The sequence below is a fragment of the Ceratotherium simum genome, chromosome 2 (genome assembly GCF_057802395.1).
Source record: "Ceratotherium simum simum isolate JZ-2026a chromosome 2, ASM5780239v1, whole genome shotgun sequence".
Taxonomy (NCBI): domain Eukaryota; kingdom Metazoa; phylum Chordata; class Mammalia; order Perissodactyla; family Rhinocerotidae; genus Ceratotherium; species Ceratotherium simum.
This window is the reverse complement of record NC_141901.1, coordinates 95,581,884-95,595,946: the sequence shown is the minus strand read 5'-3', so window position 1 is coordinate 95,595,946 and position 14,063 is coordinate 95,581,884. Positions and strand designations below refer to the sequence as shown.

The following is a 14,063-nucleotide window of genomic DNA, read 5'->3' as shown; positions in this document are numbered from 1 at the left end:
ATCTGATTCACTCAGAAGAAATTCTTTTGAAGATATATTTTGAATGTCTTGGACTAGATAAATGAGAAAAAGATGGCAATGAATTGTTGGTAATTTAACTACCCCTGCTTTGGGAGAGGGCCATAACAAAACTGTGTCAAAAGAAAAAAGAAGGCTCCCAGATAAGATTCTACTTGCAAAGCTTTCTGGACAGACGTGAAAACTGCAAGTATAAGATGTAATCATGTTTGACGCAAGAACTAGGAGAACATAGGCGACAAAACTCTTCAGGCTGACAGCCTCTGGCGAGGCAGTAAACCGTACGCGGTCTTTTAGAATGGCTTTCTTGGGATAAAAGCACAAAGTGTAATACATGTAACACACACAGAATTGTAGCTGGAGAGGAGACAGCAAAAATACTCTTGAGACAGCAAAGGAAACCTAGAAAAGCATGTGCAAAGTTCCAGAAGGAAGCGAGAGCCTGGGCTATGGGAGAACTGCAGGGGGCTCCCTGGGGCTGGAGCAGGCCTGGAGGATGGGGAGGAACATGGGAGGTGAGATTGTTCCCAGGTAAGCCGCTCCCAGGTCACTCAAGGCTTTGTAAACCTGTTACCTGGAGCACCTAAAAGTTCCTAATAAGAGGAGTGAGAAGAGAAAATTTGCATTCTAACGACATCGCTCTGGAGAGGACTGGAAGGGTTTCCTGCTGGCAGTAGGGAGATGAGTCAGCAGGACAGTTAGGAGGCTGGAGATGGACTGGCCTGAACACAGGTACTAGCTCGTAGTGGGTGTGTAGAAAGGGGGGATGTAGTTGTTTGCCTGTAGGAAGAGGGGGAGGAGAGAAGGTGAGTCTCTGGATTTCTTTGTATCCACCCACTCTTGCTCCATAACCTCCGTTGCCCTAGAATCTTTGTTGCTGCCGGCGCTTTCGTGACCAGTCAACCAGAGAGATTTGTTGATTCTTGAACAGATTCTTTCCTAATAACCACTCTTATCCCTTGTTGCTAATGCCCTTGGGACTTTTTTATTCAAAGAAGCTTGTGGGCAAATGCTTGCCATTTTTGTGTCTGTGCGTATCCCTTTATGCAGTGGCATTTTATTCTAATCCAGGGGGAAGGAAACAACTGTCTTAAGTGGCTACCCCGAAGTGCAGCAGTTCAGCTTCTATAATTAGAAGATGTCAGACCTTCTAATGTATAAACCATTTAAACAACGTAAATGCATGTATTTTAATACAATAATGCAGGTGGTAAGAATGACTGTAACTAAAATGTGAAGGCCTGTTGTATATAGTTTGAGGCTCTCCATCACCTAGAAGGTAAAGTTCCAGTGTCTGAAAGGGGCATACAGCATTCCATCGTGTGGTTCCTACCCACCCCACCACCTTTGCTTCACACTCTCTGTGAAGTGTTGCTGACGAGTTTATAGTTCAGAATTTAAGGTCATAATCAACAACATTTATTGAGCCAGACACTGTGGGAAATAACAGTGCCCAGAACAAACTATGTCTGTCCTTTTATGGAGCTCCTTTTCTAGTAGGTGGAGACAGAAAAGAAAAATCGGGATAAAAAATACCATGCAGAAAAATAACTAGAATAAGGAGATTGGGGTGCTGCTTTATATAGGTGATCTGGAAAGCCTCTCTGAAAAAGAAACATTTAAGCAGAGAGCTGGAGGAAGTGAGGAGGCAAGCCATGTGGCTGTCTAGGGGAAGAGGGATAGTAAGTGCCAAGGCCCTGAGGCAGGTGTTTTTGTTGAGTAGAGGAGGAGTGGGCTGCAGCCAAGAGACAGGGACAGAGGGAGAGGTGAGGCCGGAGAGGTGAGGCCAGAGCGGTGTGTGAGCGCAACCCCTGTAGAGCCTTGTAGGCCATTGTAAGAACTTTTATTTTTACTCTAAGTGGGATGGGAAACCATTGTAAGATCTTAAGCAGAAGAGTCTATGATTTGCTTTATTTCTTAAAAGAATATTTTTGTTGCTGTCTATTTCTCACACTGCAGGGAGGCCAGGGGGGAGGCAAAGACACCAGTTAAGAGGCTACTGCAATAATTCAGATGAGAAATGATGGTGACTTAGATCTATGGTTGGTGGCACCATAGGTAGTGAGAAGAGGTGGATTATATCTCTCTATGTATGTGTGTATATAAAATATACATTATATATTATGGTATATAATGTGTATAATATGTAAATATATATAGCTTTCTAATTTCAAATATATACAAAAGTAGGAAGGGGAAGCAACCGAAATAGACAGCAGAGGCCCACATCCCCATCACCTAGCTTCAACAGTTGTCTACTCAGGACCAATCTCATTTCTTCTGTACCTGTACCTGCCTCTCTGGATCATTGTGAAGTAAATCCCAGCCTCAATATAGTTTCATCCTTAAATATTTCAATGTGTATCTAAAATATAAGAGCTTCTTTTAAAAACATCATCGCAATATCCTCATTGCATCTAGAATGTTAATAGTAATTCCCTAGTGTCATCAAATATCCAGTCTGTTCAAATTTTCCCAACTCTTTACAGTGGGAGTCTTATTTTTTCATTTTTATGGTTTGTTTGAACAAGGATCCAAATACTGTTCATGCATTGAAGTTGGTTGACATGTCTCTTAATTCTCTTTATCGTCTAAGGTTTCCATCTCTTTTTTTTTGGTCCCCTTGCAATATCTTCGTTGGAATAATCAGGCTATTTGCATTGTAGATTTTTCCCAACGTCTGGATTTTGCTGACTGCATCCCTGTGGTGGCACCTAACCTATTCTCTGTCCTGGTGTTCCCTGGTAGTTAGATCTAGAAGCTTGATCGGATTTAGATTCAGATTAGGTTTTTGCGAGACTGTTTCATAGATTGTGTTTTGGATTTCCGTGGGGGGTACCTCATGCATGGCTCTGTCTGTTTTTGTGATCATGCCTAGTTCATTATTTTATTAGGAGTTGCAAATGCTGAAATCTGTCACTCCCTCTTTGATCGTTAGCTGGAATACTTCTATGAAGAGACTCTCCCTCACCAGATATTTGGTTTCCTGAAGCACAGTTCATGTAGCAAAGGCAGGAAAAAGGCTTGATTCTTTCCCTTTATTTTTCAGTTTTCAAAAATAAAAATTGGTTCCTTAGCCTTCTCCAAGAGTGACTAATGATGTTTCTCTCTCTTTTCCTCTTTATCTTATTATTGTGAACTCATGTTTGTAAACATGAATTTATGTCTCAACCCATTGTGGTTATGATTCTTCCTGAAGCTCAGGTGGACCCGTCTCTGGCCAGCGGGAGCCTTGCTGGCATCTGGGTCCTTTTGACACACTGCTGTAGTTGTTGACTTTCCTTGCTGTCTCTTATCACAAGCCAGGCTCATCTTCTCCTTTTTCTGCCCCAATCTTAGGATCAGCCATTTTTCAAAGGGTCCTAGTTATTTTTAGAGGGCAGTGGTGTTTCAAGACCACAATCTTTATGTGGCAGGTGCTCATTGAGGCTGGGTTGGTCTTTGTGTCTAGTCTTTTTCAGTGGACAGAGTGAGAAACAAATTTTTTGAAAGATAATATACGTCATGGATTCATAGTGATACTTTCAGCTCAAATTCAGACACATGGGGTTTTTACTTAATTTCTTCAATCTCTTACTTCAGTGTCTCTTACATCTTTATCTCTTTCTCCCATGCCAAAAATCCTTGTTCACAGTTACCCCGATATAATTACTCATTTGCTTTATGCCATAATACACAGTCACAGAATAACAATACCAACGCTACTGCCAAAACAGTTTAAGGTTGTAAGTTGTTTTTTTGTGGGGGGTGGGATCTGGATATTTTTCACTTTAAGACAGTTGCTGTCTGTCTTAAAGTCACTTGAGGTAGTTTGTCTCTGTATGGTTATATCATTAATTTGATACTCGCTTGGGTTCATTTGCTTCATTTGCTCTCACTTGTTAGGGATTGCTTTTAAGTTGATGTTTGTAATTATGTAGAGTATTTACATAGTTCCAAATTCAGGTCTAGAGAACAAGTTGTAGTCAAAGAAATCCAGCTTCGGTTCCTGCCCCCTGAACCCTGTTCCCTGCCCCGTAGGTAGTCTTGGGTTTATCTTTTTACTTTGTAAATATGTAAATAAATATGTGTGTGTATATATATACACTCATTATATATATGTTTTTCTCCCATGTCCCTCTGCTCTGCCTTAGATAAGTGGGAGCTCTACGCATATTTTAGATTCTGGATAAAATTTGAAGGTAGCAGAGCAGTGTTTTCTGAAAGATTGAATGGGAGATATGAGGACAGGGTCAAGGTCAACACCCTGGGGTATGGCTTGATCAACTGATGGAATGGAATGAGCTGGCCTTGACTGCCCTTCGCCCATCTGTGCAGGGGGCCTGGTCAGCCTCACTCCTCCTTGCAGCCCCTCTTCAGCATTCCTTGCCCTCAGGTGCTGCTGTCTGTGGTCCAGGGATATCCTCTGCATAACCGTGTCCTTCCACATGGTACATACTTTTCTGTGCGTGCCTGGGCAGTCACTGAGAGCAGCTTGAGGGCAAGGATCATGCTTTCTTTTGCTTTCCCACCACCCAACACAAAGCCTTTGACTGGGTAGCAGCTCGGTGAACACGTGAATCAATGACCAGGCCAGGCACAACTCTAGGCTCTTTTACAGGAATTTATCTCTGATCTTCACAATAACCCCACAAACTGGATGTTGTTATCCCGTTTTACAGATGAGGAAACTGAGGCACAGACAGCTTTAAGCAACTTGTCTAAAGAAATAGCTAGTCAATTGCTGAGCTAGAGTTTGGACCCGGGTCTGTCTGATGCCAAGGGCACACAGACCCAACTGTTCTCTGGGTGTGTTCGTTCAACAAGTGCTTGTGGGACACTGTCCACTTTTTGCCTTTATTAACTGTGTGACATCTGCAAGTAAGATAGCCTCGCTCTATCTGTTTCCACATCTACAAAATATAAGATAGTAACAATACCTACCTCCTAGGGTTGTAAAGCATTTATAGAATAAGGCCTGCTACACAGTAGACACTCAAATGCTAGCTGATTTTGGTTACTGTTGGTTATTTTCAGTAGCAGAATACTAGAATACTCTTACTACCAAGTGTCCACAGCTCTGCACTGTGCGTGCAGCCTTGTCTAACCCACCCAGCTTGCCTTCTGCATCTGCAAGCTTAGTTGCAGATGTTTAAAGATGACACAAAAGGGCAACTGGGAGTGGTCAGTCAGTTTGAGATGAGTGCCAAGTGCAGGGGAAAGGACCGAGCGAGCTTGCAGCTGGCCAATCTGTGACATAACAGCCCTCACCAGGGCTTCCTGGGCAGAAATTGAAAACAGAGGTCACGATGGAGATTTGATGCTTTTGTTTGACGGATGCCGCCCTCAGTGATGTTAAAACTTCACTCTGTGTCTGATCTGGTAGGGCTCCTACTGGTACCTTGTCCTGTAGCAAATCGCACGCGTCACACACAACTCACCGCTCACGTTTCACGGAGTCTGTGAATTGTGGAGTCTCCCAGGGTTATGAGACCTTGGAGAGCAGCTAATTCGACCTCCTCATTTGACAGAGGAAGAGACTTTGCCCAGAGAGGGAAAGCCGTCTGCTTAGAGGCACGCTGGTGTTTGGAACTTGAACTGCTTTGGTTACCCTCATGGGTCAAATAATGCCTGGACTCGTGCTGGGAGGGAGGGCACTCCCGTGTGGAAGAGGGTGGGGAGGAGGGAGATGGCTCCGCTCATGTGCTCCCCGGTTGTTCTTGGCGAGTCCAGGCTCACTCCTATGAAAAGCACAGCGACAGTGGCTGCTGAGGGAGGAGTTGGGCGCCCCTAGGACGGAGCCGTTTTTGCTGCTGGATTTATATTGGGTGGAGTCTTCTTGGGGCTCTTTCAGAGGTACATCCGCCCAGGCACTGTTGGCAATTGCCCTGAGACCTCTACTCTTCTCTCTGTCAAACAGGGGAAATGAAGACCGTGATGGTGAAGGGCCATGGGATTTAGAGGCAGGCAGACCTGGCTCCTATTCTGACCTGCTGTTTGTTAGCTATGTGACCTTTCTCCGATTATTTAACTTTAATGAGCCTCAATTTCCTCTTCTGTAAAATGGGCATAATAGTATCCCCTTCAGCAGATTGTTGTGGGGATTAAAAGTGATAGCATATGTGAAGCCCCTGACAGAAAGTGCTCAACAAACGGTAGCTCCTCCCTCTCTCCCCCTCCTTCTCCCACCCCACCCCCCACCCCCCATCTTCATTTAGGGCTGCTTAGCCTCAGTGAGGAAGTATGGCATGGGGCTGTGGCCGTGTTCTGACACTTCCCGGTTTATCAGAAGCTCCGGAGGAGTGTTGAAAGATGCAGACTTTGGGCCCCCCTTAGAGATTCTGATTCAGAAAAAATATGGAAATCTGCATTTTTAAACAGGCACGCAGTCTATTTGGATGCAGTGGCCCGGCACCCAGTTCTGGAGCCAGACCTGATGTTTAACCCCGGGAGCCTCTTGTACCACTGCCTACCAGGCCTCTTAGCCTGGGCAGGCTGTGTAACCTCTCTGAGCTTCATTTCAGCACCTGTGAAGTGGACCAGTTGGGCCTTGCTGCAGGGTCCTTGTGAGGGTGCAATGAAGCGGGTGTGTGAAGCACCTCGCTTGGACCTGGCACATAGGGGGAGCGCAGTGAAGATCACTTTCCCCCATGGCGTCGCCTTTGCTTGTACAGTACGCACTACACAGACGGGCTTGTCCGAGGGGTCAAGTGGGGACTGAGATCAGATACTGAAGGGCCGGATTGCCCTTTTCCAACATGTATAAATGTTCCACACAAGCTAGCTGTAGCCCTGTTTCCTCTTTTAAAGAAGAAAACCAAACCTTTAAAATGCACCTGCCAACCCACTTGGATACCCTTCTTTGGGTTTTGCAGAGGACACATCACTTGCCCTGGAAGGCCACCTGCTTCCAGCCTGTCATGTTGCTCCTCCTTCACCAAGATCCTTCTGGTGGGTGTCGGTGCCTGTCTTTGAATCTCAGAGCCAGTGAGCTCTGCTCATGTTATCTGGGCTCTAAAGGCACCAAGAAAGACCAGACAATGCTAGTGACTTGTCAGCTCTCTCAGCCATAGCCTTCTCAAAGAAGGCCGTGACCCTGGGCTTGTCAGTGCTAATGTGCTTTTACACCTCAAAGGGATTTGACAACGGACAGGTCTGCAAAGGCTGTAGATGGTTCTTTGGGAAGGACGGAGAGCGTGTTGGCAGGTTGGTTCTCTAAGCTCCTGCCCTTTCCCCTCTCTGGTGCGCTGCTGCCATCACTGGAACGCTATTCATGTGGCTGGTGCACATGGGAATCACAGTCTGAGCAGCTGCTGCCCCTGGAGGCTGTGTGCCTGTGGAGTGGGCGGCATTGGGCAGCAAGAAGAGGCTCATCCAGGAAAAAGCATCTTTTTTAAAAATTGAAATGTATTTGACATATAATATTGTGTACATTTAAGGTGTACAACATTAATTTGATACATTTATGTATTGTAATATGATTGCCATTGTAGCGATAATTAGCACCTCTATCGTGTTACATAATTATCATTTCTTTTTAGTGGTTGGAATAATTAAGATCTAGTCTCTTAGCACATTTGATGATTATACAATGTTGTCTCTATTCGCTGTACTGTGCATTAGATCTCTAGGACTTATTTACCTCTTATTAACCAAGTTTGTCCCCTTAAACAGTCTCTCCTATCCCCCCATCCTCCAGCCCCTGGCAACCACCATTTTACTCTCTGTTTTTATAGGTTTAGCTTTTTTAGATTCCACATATAAGCATAGAACATCTTAAGCCACTGCCACCATCCCTTTGTGTGACCACCAAGTCCGCTTGAGGAACCATGAGCGTGGCTGGCCCTTGGCTCTCCTCTCCTGCCTATTAAAGCCTCAGAAGTTAGTGTTTGATCGCTTATGCCTTCCCAGCAATGGATGTTAGCGGTTTTTCCCTCCTGAGTGTCTGGACTGAAAAGTCCTCTTAGATCACACGCAGAGCAGATGCCAGGCCAGCGCGGGCTCCTCTCTTCTCCAGCACTGCTTTCTGGTTTGACTGCTTCCCTTGGTGTCTTGGCTTTTCACCAATACACAAGAGGCAGCAAAATGCCCCAAGAAGAACATAGCTTTGAAGGGAGAGAGGCCTGAGAAGAGCCCTGGCCATGTGAGCATGTTTGTGTCTTGGTTCCTCAGTTTGCTCTTCTGTCAAAGGGGATAGTAAAGCTTACCTGGCAGCATGATTGTGAGGACTCAAGAGATGATGGATTTAAAGCTCATGGTCCCAGTTCCCAGCCATCAGAGGTCATTAACAAATGACAGCTACTGCGTTATTACCTGACAGCACCTCAGTGCCGTCGCAGTTGGGTTAAGCTCTGAAGTGGAGCTCTTGGTTTCCTCACAGATGTAATTCAGTTCGGTTCAGCGTCCTATTTTGGACTACCCTGGTAGGCGTCCTGCTGGGTGCTTGGCAGAGAGAGAAATTAAGCACTGTCTCTGTTCTCACTGAGCTCTTCTTACTCATTCTCAGTTAATCTTGTCTTGTTGCAGCTTCCAACCAAAGCCCACACCCCTCCCAACATTCCAGATCACTCTGGGTACTCCTTTGAATATTAGTTTGACCTTCAAGCCTTTTGGGATTTGAGGACCACTCACCTTCCTCGTCTCACCTCCCTCCCTCTCTAACACTCTCCACGTCCTCCCAGCTTCCTGAGGAACAGCGTGATAGCCTGGTTCCGGTGCCCTCGATAGGTGATGCCTTAGACACATTGCTCACCGTCTCAGAGTCCCTCCTTCCTCCTCTGTGGTGGGGACTGTGATACATTTCTAGTGTTGGATGAGGACTCATGCCTGTCAGTCTGTGTTCCAAGATCAGGCGGACCCCCACAGACCGGACTGCAGGAAACCGAAGGAACATACTCGAATCTGCATCTCCAAATGCCAAGCAGAGGCAGAAGCTGCCCTGACCTCAGGGAGGCCCTGGGGGTACAGTGATTTATCTGTGCCCTTTGTGGTGTCATTTCTGCAGCCTGCAGAGGGGAAGCCACCCAGCTCTTTCCTGTTCCCCTTCCCCCTCCTGGCTCCTTACAGTAGTGGATGATGGTGAACATGTCTTGATGATTATTGCTACTTATTATTGGGCATTTCTTGTACACACACACACACATATATATATATGTTTGTGTAAGTATATATATATTTCAGTTAATTATTATCTCAAAACTGAGGTTCAGACAGGTTACATAGCACCCTTGAGCATGTAGAGCACAGGGAAGGTGGCTGAAAATATGTTGAGGGCCCCTCCCAAGCATGACTTCAGACTATTCTGATGGTTGAGTAACTAGTATGCCAGGGAAGTAATCAATTATCTGTCTCCTCAGCAACACCCGATGTTTGGCTTAGTTTTCATTGGCGCATTTCAGTTATCTTCATGTGGGTGGAGAAACAGGTCTCAGAAAATTTAATCCAGCTGGCAGTGCTATGCCCAGAATTCAATTAAGTCCATGATTTCCAATTAGTGGGCCCTCACGTGAAGATTGAGGTCCTAACATTAATCTTGCTTTTATTTTAGGATTTCCACTGTCATGACTTACAGTGAAGCCTAGCCAGTCTTGTCAGGATTATTGGAGCATAATTAAGCCAGAAAGATAGGAGAGCAGCTAGTTAACACAGGAGCCGGGGTGGGACCCCCTTTCTTTGCTTGGTAAGCCTGCCCCAGGCAGCATGGGGCCACTTGTGAGGATTTCCATCCGAGGACCATTTCCTGGATGTCTGATCTCTGTGGAGTTCAAATCCCCATACGATAAGATCTCCAGGAAAGGATTTCAGAGTCCCAGTTGGTGATCATTGTGAGCAATGTTCTAGTTAATTCAGTGCCACCACATACACCTCTGCCTCAAGTTACCATTTATTAAGTTGTCATTGTGACAGACAGTTTGCTTTTACAGATAGTAGATTTTGTCTTTGTGATGATTCCATGAGGAAGGTATCATAGGCTTTCTCTTTGCATAAAGGTTATACAGATGGTAAGTGGCCTTTCCACTGAATTGATGGCAGTTCCTAGAGGCAGACCTTCCTAAGTGCCTGTTCTTTCTCTTTCTCACGATTATTGTCCAGGAGGATCTCCTTCACTTTCCCATATGGGAATAAGAGATAGGCATGCATAGGCAAATACTATTTATGATAGCCTTCCAGGTGACAGATGCTTATCTGTCATTATCTTATTTAAACTACATCTCATACATTGAAGGAAGATATTATCTGCCCCCATATTACAGTTGAGGAAACTGAGGCTTAGAGAGAGATGAATTAGCCTGCCCACTGTTACACAGGTAGTAAGGAAGGAGGCTCAGTGTCATGAATCCAGGTCTGCTTATTTGCAAAACCTAGGTCCTTTCAGTCACATCATGCTGATTCCAAATGCTTCTTCTCTTTTCCTGCTTCTCCTGGAGTGCTTGTTGTTGAGTTGAGACTCTTTGGGACAAGTCACACATGGAGGATCATTTTTTGACTGGACAGGGTCAGAAGAGAGGCTAGGAACCAACCTCCTACCGAGCAGGAAAGGGTGTGCCCTTGAGATTCGGCCACATCTGCTGTGTGCCTAGTCCAGACCCAGCTGGTCTCCCAAGTCTGGCTGAGCACTGAAGCCAACCCCTTCACTGACTTCGATTGAATTTCCTCAGTATTTGGTTTTCCCACGAGAGAGGGGAGTGGTCAGACCTTTATGAGAATGTCTCCACAAGCCAAGTCCCTGCCAGAAGCTATGTCCTTGAGACCAGTGAATCGGAAGAGGTGCAGCTTCTCTTTGCACTCAGGTAGCAGATTTTCCTCTGAATGCTTGATGTGGATTTTGTTGTTGTTGTTGTTTGTTGGTTTTTTGCTTTTTATTTGTCCCAGGATTCACCTTCAGAGTGTTTCTGCATTCCCTGTTCAGTTAGCACTTAGATGTGTCTTCACTCTGAGCTTGCTTAGCCTCACCGAGCATTTTTATGCTTGGCACGACTCACCACAGAGACTGCGTATCAGAGGTTCCTACTAGTATGTTTATCGGATAATTAGAGGCTGAAAGTACTGCCTTGAAGTTTCCTTCAGGTGCCCTCACATGGCATTCTGGCCTTTCAAATATGCACTAAAGGGTGTGCTCTCTCTGGGGAAGTCTACTTGTTGGAGGCAATATTAATTTGCTCTGTGAACACTGTTGCTTCTTGGAAATCTGCTGACAACCATTTTTTGTCATTTGTTATGTCAGTGTGAGGAGCAAATCCTGCAGGCAGTTATACAGAGAGCAAGTAGAAGTTCTACTCTTTAGTTGACCTTCAAGCCTGCTGGGAGCTGAGGACCGCTCACCTTCCCAGTCTCGCCTCCCTCCCTCTCTAACACAGGGTCCCCTCCTTCCTCCTCTGGTTGGGGGAGACTGTAAGACCAGCTCTCAGTGCTCTTACATGGTCCCTGGTACAGTTACAGCTGGCGCTCGGTTACTGTCCTTTTCCTTTTTCTATATCTCCCTGACGTGCTGGTCTCTTGGCCGTTGCTTGCTACCCCCCCGCCAGCCTGAAATGCTCTTCAGCCCATTTCCACCTAAATTGCCATTCAAATACCACCTCTTCCACAAGTCCTTCCTCTTTCTTCCTTCCAGCAAACTGCATCCCTCTCCACAAGCTGGAAATAAGCGCCTCTGAGCTCCTGTTCACTTTACATGGACACACATATAATAATACTTGATGAGTCTGAGCAAGAGAAAAGCAGTTAACAATTATGGTGCAGCTCTAGGAGAGATGTTAGAGGAAAATTATTAATGACCTGGAAGACCACTTTTCAGTGTCAGGCGGAAGAAATGGCAGGTCCAAGCTGTATATAGTGTGATCTTACTTCTGTGTACGTGTGCACAGAACACACAATATATATGTGTGCATGCACACAAAAATACAGAACGAAAACCATGAGGATATACAGTTCTCCAAAATGTTAACAGTGGTGATCCTTGTTTGTTTTCCTGTTTTATTTTCTTCTCTTATTTAATTCCATTTTCTTTGGTTTTGATGGACCTCGGGTGCAGAGAAGTGAGTTAATCTTACCGCCTGCGGTCTTTACACTGCACAAGGCCCCTCTCTGGTGTTATTCTAGATTTTCTTTTTTTCTCCCTTCATCCCCATCCCATCCTTTTTTCTCAGCCATTTTCTCTCTTTCCAATGCTCTTGATATATATCTTTAGATGGGCCCAAATTTTTCATATGGAATATGAATGACCTATATATATTATGTTATTATATAATAAAATACATATTATATAATGTTATATAACAAAAAATAACGTATATACTATATATACATACATAATATACATTTGTAAATCTGAATGAAAACCTTTCTTTAAAGTAGAAACCAGAATACACATCTCTGCATTATACCTCTTTTCCTTCCCCTCCCCTCCACCTCACAACCACACACACACACACACACACACACACACACACACACGAAGATTTCTTGACCAGCTGTGCTTCCTGCTCTAAAATCCCAGGATTCTTTACTGCATGTTGGTCAGTCCCTCCCTTGAGCTCTGTGATATGTGGTTGTGCGTGGAGTTTTCACTCTGTCTTTTCCCAGGGAATGGAGCACAGCTCCTGCTTCTCAGCACAGGACACAGCTTTGCAGAGAGCCCTGTGGGACCAAGGATGGTATTTTGTGGTGATTCTTGTCTTTGTCTTCTCTTCTCCCAGTCTGGGCTCTATTCAAGGGTATGGCAAGAGGGACACAAGCTTCAGAGTTACAGATGTGTGTGTGTGTACGCCTACACATACATATGTCAAAACTTATCAAATGCTTGCATTTTAAATATGTGCGGTTTATTGTGTGTCAATTTTATGTATGTGAATAAAGCTGTTTTTTAAAACAGTTAATGATAGCCATGATTGGGGGAAATCCTTTTCTCCTCCTGGTGTATCCACCTGAGGTGCGGGAATACGTTGCTAATACCCCATCAAGTGTTGGAACGCTGTGAGTCTGGGTCGCTTCCTCTCATGTTCGAGCAGGGTGCCCACCTCTGTGGCTATATGAACCTGCTCGTGCCTTCGGGAATGAAAAACTTGCGGGTATTTGTGTATCCTAGCCAGGTAACCCTGTGTGAATGATCTGCCTCTTTGAGACACAATTGCCTTATCTGAAAAGTAAGAGCAAAAATGTCTTTCGGTTTTATTGTGTGGGATTCTGTATGTTCCTAGCATAGTGCTTAGCGTGTAGGGAAGCCACGGTAGTTGCTGCTCCCCTGGGAGCAACCACTGGATCTTTCTCTAAGAGGTCTGCTCGCAGTGGCCGCTCCAGAATTTCTGTCTAGGGGGAGCTCAGACAAGACAATCTTGTTGAAAGGAAAGGGGCTGGAGAAACTCCACTGAGAGCTGCATTTGCCCAGCAGACCCAGTGCTTTCCTGAGATTCCGTGTGTGTCGGGCTTATTTGAGAGGACAGGTAGAGTTCCCTCAGTCACCCTTTGAGGATGACTCCCCTCTACATTAAATGGCACTGAAATGGTGAAAAGATTTTTGCTTGATTTTTTCTTTGCAGTATCCTTTGAGCAGCCCATCGGTCCTTTGCTATCTCTGTCCATCTCTGTCCATCATGCACAGGGTCAGATAACAATGAGGACTTTTTCTCTGTTCCAGGCAACAAGGCTGGTCATTAGAGGGAAATGTCCTAGTCTATTTAATGCAATTTAAGCCCTGACCTTTTGGTTAGAGAAGGGAGGAAAAAAATCTGATGATCTCTCACTTCCTGGAGTTGAGAGGCCATGTGGTGGGCAGAACCCTTTGTATTTCTTCACAGTTCCACTGGGGGTTCTGATCTCGTTAAATAGGTTTGATCATTGTTATTTCCTAACAGTGAACCTCTTTATTTGGCCCAAGTGTTGGAGAGTAAAGATCTCTTACATAGATCTGTTTCCCTGGCATACTGTAAGTACTTAAAATATTTGTTGAATCAAATTAAGCAATATCCATATATTATTTTATATGAGAGTTTACTGGGTGGAATTTAGATTGGCAACTATGGCCTGATTCCAATATCCATGAAGGAATAAAATGTCTTATATCGATTCAG

General features: G+C 44.9%; 1 protein-coding gene across 3 annotated transcripts in view; it reads left to right on the top strand.

The window, feature by feature from the left end:
• Positions 1 to 14,063, top strand: part of DNAJC6 (DnaJ heat shock protein family (Hsp40) member C6) — a 131,755-nt gene that overhangs the window by 65,105 nt on the left and 52,587 nt on the right. The window contains exon 1 of one of the 3 annotated variants that reach the window (XM_087449372.1): positions 664 to 750. The exons of the other annotated variants lie outside the window; for them this stretch is intronic. The gene's annotated coding sequence lies outside the window, so the exon portion shown is untranslated. Of the gene's footprint in view, positions 1 to 663; positions 751 to 14,063 lie in introns of those variants that run through there. 3 annotated transcript variants of the gene reach the window in all.